The sequence below is a fragment of the Vicugna pacos genome, chromosome 12, assembly GCF_048564905.1.
Source record: "Vicugna pacos chromosome 12, VicPac4, whole genome shotgun sequence".
Taxonomy (NCBI): domain Eukaryota; kingdom Metazoa; phylum Chordata; class Mammalia; order Artiodactyla; family Camelidae; genus Vicugna; species Vicugna pacos.
This window is the reverse complement of record NC_132998.1, coordinates 9,443,573-9,449,354: the sequence shown is the minus strand read 5'-3', so window position 1 is coordinate 9,449,354 and position 5,782 is coordinate 9,443,573. Positions and strand designations below refer to the sequence as shown.

At 48.1% G+C, this 5,782-nt stretch overlaps 1 long non-coding RNA gene across 2 annotated transcripts; it reads right to left on the bottom strand.

Moving 5' to 3' along the window:
- Positions 1 to 687: 687 nt before the first annotated feature.
- On the bottom strand, positions 688 to 5,597 carry LOC116282596 (uncharacterized). 2 transcript variants are annotated; one of them, XR_012078806.1, is made up of 3 exons: positions 5,458 to 5,597; positions 1,338 to 1,395; positions 688 to 824 (listed from the first exon to the last, which is right to left on the bottom strand). It is a non-coding gene; the product is annotated as an uncharacterized lncRNA (long non-coding RNA). The 2 variants fall into 2 exon arrangements; XR_004192107.2 differs by lacking the exon at positions 688 to 824 and having other exon boundaries at positions 1,137 to 1,395.
- Positions 5,598 to 5,782: the final 185 nt, after the last annotated feature.

Genomic DNA, 5,782 nt, shown 5'->3' with positions numbered 1-5,782 from the left:
CACATATCTGTAAATATACTAGAACCACTGAATTATACACTTTAATGGCGAATTGTATGATGTGTGAATTATATCTCGAGAAACTTGTTTTTAAAAGAGAGAGGGAGAAAAAGAGAAGTTGAGATGGAACAGGAGGGCCGTGATCAGGAACAAAGCCCAGGCACTGGCCGTCCTGGCCGTCCCCCAAGCCAAAGCCTGCATGTCACACAGGCAGTGTTATGGTAGCCCCCAAGCCGTGACTTGAGAAGATAAATTGGCCGCAGAGGCATGGAGCTGGGTCCCTTCTCCCCTGACAGCTCCCTCTCTGTGTTTTTTCTGGCACAAGAAACATTCTGTCTTCTTGTATAAATAGGGGAAATTTATGACAGTTTTCCCCTTCTCCTCCCTGGTGGGCTACTAGGAAGGGGCTGGGGGTTGGGCGGAGGGAGATATAAATGTGGAAAGACTAGAGGGAGTCAGGGATCTGGGCTCTGGCCCTGGCTCTGCTCTGGCCATCTGGGTGAGGAGGCGGCGGGAGCAAAGGTGCAGCCCGCTCGTTCCCAGGCCCAGGGAGGCGGGTCTCCCAGGCAGACATCCAACAGGAGGGACTCAGGGGAAATCAAGGAAACACGGCTTGGCTATCCCAAAGCTTTATCCCAAAGCTTTATCAGAGGAGACACAGGCCCCCTGCCTGGTTTGGGTTATTTCTGCCCTTGTGATTTGTTGAGGCAGGAACCTCAACCTTTGTTGTTTTGGTGGTTAGAGGACTCATCTTGGATTCAGAAAATGACAGAAAAACTAAATGTCCAACCTTAAGCAAGTCACTTCCAGTCTCTGAGCCTCATCTGTAATTTAAAAAAAGGAGGGGAGGGGATTGAACTTTCCAGCATTTTCACACTGGTTTTAACCTTTTTTTTTTTCTTCAAATAAAACCTGATGTAGCAACACATCTAACATGGGTGTCCTGCTGAGCTTCCTGGGTTGAAGCGAGGGTGACGCCGGGAGACACCCAGGCCCCCTGTGGTGACGTGAAGGGGCTTGGCCAAGCATAGGATGATCTCCAAGGTCCCCTCCATCTCTGCCCTCAGGTGGGAAGGTGTATTGAGATGGATGATGGCAAAACTGCTATAATAAAGAGGACCCCAAACACAGTCACATATAGAAAACAAGTTTATTTCTGACAGAACAGTCTGGAAGGGAGCAGTCTCAGATGGCGGGGGCTCTGCTCCACCTGGTCAATCAGGAACTTGTTCCTTTCCTACTACTGCTTTGCCCCCTCTTAGGGATTTCTCCTCAACCACATGGTCAAAGCTCAGTCTCAGGCACATCTGGATCAGTTCACGAAAAGGAGAACTTACCCAATGTCTTAAGGCTCTGATGGCAGCTGGGAAATGGAGTGTCCATCTGGGAGGCTCTCTTCCCTCAGGGAACAAAGAGAGAAGGGATTTAGTGGACAACTGGAGGTCTTAATCCAGGACTCAAAAACTCAGCTGAGCCACCTTCTCCTTCTTTCCCACCCAGAGGAGGGGAAATAGAACCTACAGTCCAGAAAATAGTGTGACCCCCCCCATGAGGTCCATCCATCTACCCCAAGATCAGCAGTCCCAGAAAAGTGACTTGGAGGCTCTTCCAGAGGGAATACCCTTCCATCTACCTCTTCACAAGGATATGAGAAAAGCTTCCATCCCCACTGCTCCTCTGCCACTCCTTCTCTTGGTCCCACCTCATTCTCCAACCCCTGTCCCCAGTCACTAGGCGTGACTACAAACATGAGGGTGCAGGATGACCTGAACTAGGAATGGAAGGTGAGATGGGGCCAGGCAGCTGGGCTTTGCAGGTAGCCTAGGTGTGGTTTTGGTGGCAGGCAGACCCAGCTACCAGAAGTGTGACCTGAAGTGGGGATTAAGCTCTCCGAGCCTCAACGGAATCTTCTGGATATAGGAAAGACAGGACCGCTTGTCAGGGTTGCTATGGGCATGAATCAGGATAATGGATGTACCCGGCATACAGTAGGCCCTCAAGAAATGGTAACTGATTTTACTGGGTGACAGCAAAGTAAATCTGATCCATACCCTCTGGCCTCACCTAGCCTTTGCATGGCCCTTCTTTTATCGCCTTCTTTGCAAATGCACCACTCCTGCCCTCTTCTCTACTTCCTATCCTCATTACCTTCTTATCTGAACCCTGATCTGTACTTTCCTCCTCCAGGAAGTCTTCCCTGACTGAAACATTCTCACTCCCCACCCCCACCTCCATCTTCCAGCTGCCCCATGGTCCTGGCCTCAGCCTTGTCCCAACTCTACATGGGTCCTGCCTCACCCTTCAGAAAGTCCCACCTCCCCATTCAGAAAATGTGCAGCAATGGAAGGGAGTTAAGATTTGTCATCAGGTAGATCAGAGTTCAGATTCCAACTGTGACATTTTCTAGCTTTATGACTTTGGCAAGTTACTTCATCATTTTGGACTTCTCCACTTTCTGCAACCTCTCGAGTGAGGTCAGGTCTGGGGGCCGGTACATAGTTAGAGGGTATTTAGTAAATGTTAATCTCCTCTGCTCTACCCAGTCTCCGCCAGCCCACACTCCAGAGACTGACTCTTTATCAAAGGGAGATATTAGACCAAGAAAGTAATTCTCCCAGCACGGCCCTCCCAGGGAAAAAGAACTGACTTTCCTTTGAAGTCTGTGGTCACTGAGAGGGAACCATCAACCCAAGAGCCAGAGCAGAGGCCAAGGAAGAACTCAGGTGTCCCAGCTCCCAAGGCCCTCAGGCCTCATTCTCCCCCTGCCCTCACAGCATGCGCCCCAGTTGTTAGACCAGACTCAGGGATGGGGGTGAGAGGGCTGATCTCATCACAAGCTCAGAGAATCCACTGAGCTCTTAACCTCTAAGAGGTTCAGTGTCCCCGCTCCAAACTTCCCAGATCAGAAAAGCAACAACATCAATAACAAATGACGCTTATCCAGCACTCCCTACAAGACCAACACTGTTCTAGGCACTTCGCACATACTAACTCACTTAGTCCTCACAACAGCCTATGAGCTGGGTACAATTAACTCCACTTTACAGATGAGGAAACCGCAGTGTGTGAGGTTAAGCACCTTGCCTGAGGTCAGGCAGCTGGCATAAGGCAGGGCTGAGATACAAAACCAAGCAGTCTGGCTCCAGAATCCATGCTTTTAACCACTATTCTATCCTAAGAGCTAACATGTACTGGTAGTTTCCAGGTGCCAAGCACTGTGGAGAACACAGTACATGAACTTCATCTAACCGAGAACAGCTCCCTGAGCTGCCTTGCCTCACGTCTCCACCCTCCCCCACCAGCTCCTCCTTCTCTAGGTGGGTTTTTGAACTATTAGCCCTTTCCTTCACAAATCTTCTTTACCCCCACAGCGCACAACCTTGTGCCCCAACTACTCCCATTCATTTCTCTCTCTTCCCCTCCCCTTGACCCCTAGTCCTTCCTCACCCCACGACGCCCCCACCAAACCTTTTCAGTCCCTCCCCAACATCTCCAGCTGATTCCAATGAATTTCACCTAAAAAGACCTTCAGACGGTCCCCAGTCAGGCCCCCACTGTGCCTTGATCTCACGCCCGCCCCGAGGAGGCCTGGCAGTGGCTATGCTGGAGTCAGAAATAAAATCCTCCTCCTCCTTCCCTACCCCTACTTCCCATCACTCATCTGGGAATCCAGGGCGAAGAAGGGAGCTAAAGTGCAGAGCATTCATTTAATATTAACAAATTGAAATGAATTCTTTTAATGCCAATTAACGTGGAGCGGCCCCTTATTAATAGTAATTTAGATTCATACTTGGGAGAAGCAGGGACAGGGGCTGAGCCGAATGTGCCCAGAATGTCAATGTGACGCCGGCGCTGGAGACTGAGCGGGAGGAGCAGTGGCAGTGTTACTTCTGCCGAGTTGGACTGTTTGCCTCAGAGGAACAGACAAAGTCACCAGGGGCAGATCTTTAGGAAACAGATCTCTCTGTAGTTTGATTTTTTGTACCTGCAATGCATCTGAATAGACTGAAACCGTATCGCATCATTTTGATGGTTTACTTCACAGTAACGCTAGGGAAGAATGTCCTCAGAGCTGAGATTTACCCCTAAACTCTGCTTAACCAGACGCCACTGACCCAAAGTGATCTCATCCCCAGGCCAGTTCTCTTTCCTTCTTTGTGTCATTTCAAAGCCAGCGCTGGAGATCAAAATGGGGTCCCCCAGTCCCTGCCACTTCCACCTTAATCAGAAGTAAAAGGAAAAGGAACAAAACATTGTCTCTCTCTTTTGGGAATCTTCTCCCAGGAGGTAAGAGACCCTACAGGCTGACCCCAAGCTAACAGCTTACATTTAAGGGGGGGGGGGGAATCTGCTTGTACTTTTCTTAGAATTTAGGGACAAGGTGAGAACTGAAAATTCAATTTTATGTACCAAAGAGTTGCCCAGAAGAGAGCCAAGGAGAAAGAGCTTAGTCCTAATTTAAAAGGCAAACAGAAATTCTGTTTCCCCTGGTTTTGCTGGCTTAGGCACTAGAGGTGCCCAGAACCAGAACCCCAAGTGTAAGCTCTGACCCAAGTAGGACGTTTTCTTCTTCCCAGGCATCCCTCCTTGGCTGGATGGGTGAGTCAGATTTGAAGCTGGGAATTGTGGCAGTTGAGGGGTAAGAGTTCTGAGATGGAGGAGGCAGGAGGGCAAAGGGGACTGGGGAAGGGTAAGGAAATGTACAATATGGTGAAGTTTACAAAATATAAACTTTAAAGATGGTTTAACATACAAAAGATTGAATTTTAAGAACAGGTCAGATTTTAAAAGGAGATAAAATACATCAAAATGGAAAGATTAAACTACAATTGAGGACAATGCATAAAACACTACAAGTAAATTGTTCTTCAAAAGAGGAGGACTTGGAATGAATCAAAAGAGACATCATTCACACCCCCATAGAGTTTCCCAAACAATAAATTCATTTACAAAACAAAAAGTGAAATCCATACAAAACTAACCCTTGATTCACACTAGGAGAAAAAAAGAAACATCCTGGCAATGCAGTAACAGCTGAAAAACTAGTGAGGGAGGAGAAAAACAAACGAATAAACTTGAAACATGTTAACTGATTATTTGTAAATATTGAAACTGGAAGGTGGGATGGAGAAAGGCACGAACTTGGCATCATCAGAAAAGTGAAACTTTCAAAACCATAAGGTGTAACTCATCTCCAAAGGAAACTCTCCTTAAGGAGAAGACTCCTCTCCAAAATAAGGGAATATAAAATTGATTTAGTAAGTACCACTCACCCTCCAAAAAAGGTATATTAATCTAAACTTAATGTTTCCCAAATTTGAAATTATACAAAAGGTTTGGGGTTTTTTTTTCCAACTAAGAAAAATAAAATCAGGTTTAAATCGTCTAATGGGACAGGAAGGGGGACGCTGTTTGCAGGTGCCAGAAAGGATGGGGGAGGGGTGCTTGTCCACTTACCCTGCTCTGGAGCGGCGGCCAGGACAGAAGAGGGTGCGGGACCCCGCAAAATCCTGCATGTTGGGGGAAAGAATTAAGGGATCCCGTTGCCCTGCACGAATGAGGAGGGTGGAAAGACTAGGGGTACCCATTTCCCCACCTCCGCCGCCTCCCTCCCTCCTGCACCCAGGCCTTAGAGAGCTACTGAAAGTTACAAATTGCTTCCATTATTAGCTCATCCCGGGCGGCCTGGTCATTGGCCAAACCCGGACCACGTGGTCTCTCGTACCAATCGATCGAATTTCTAGTTGCAATTCTCTGTACGTCCCTTGGCTCTGGGCAAGGA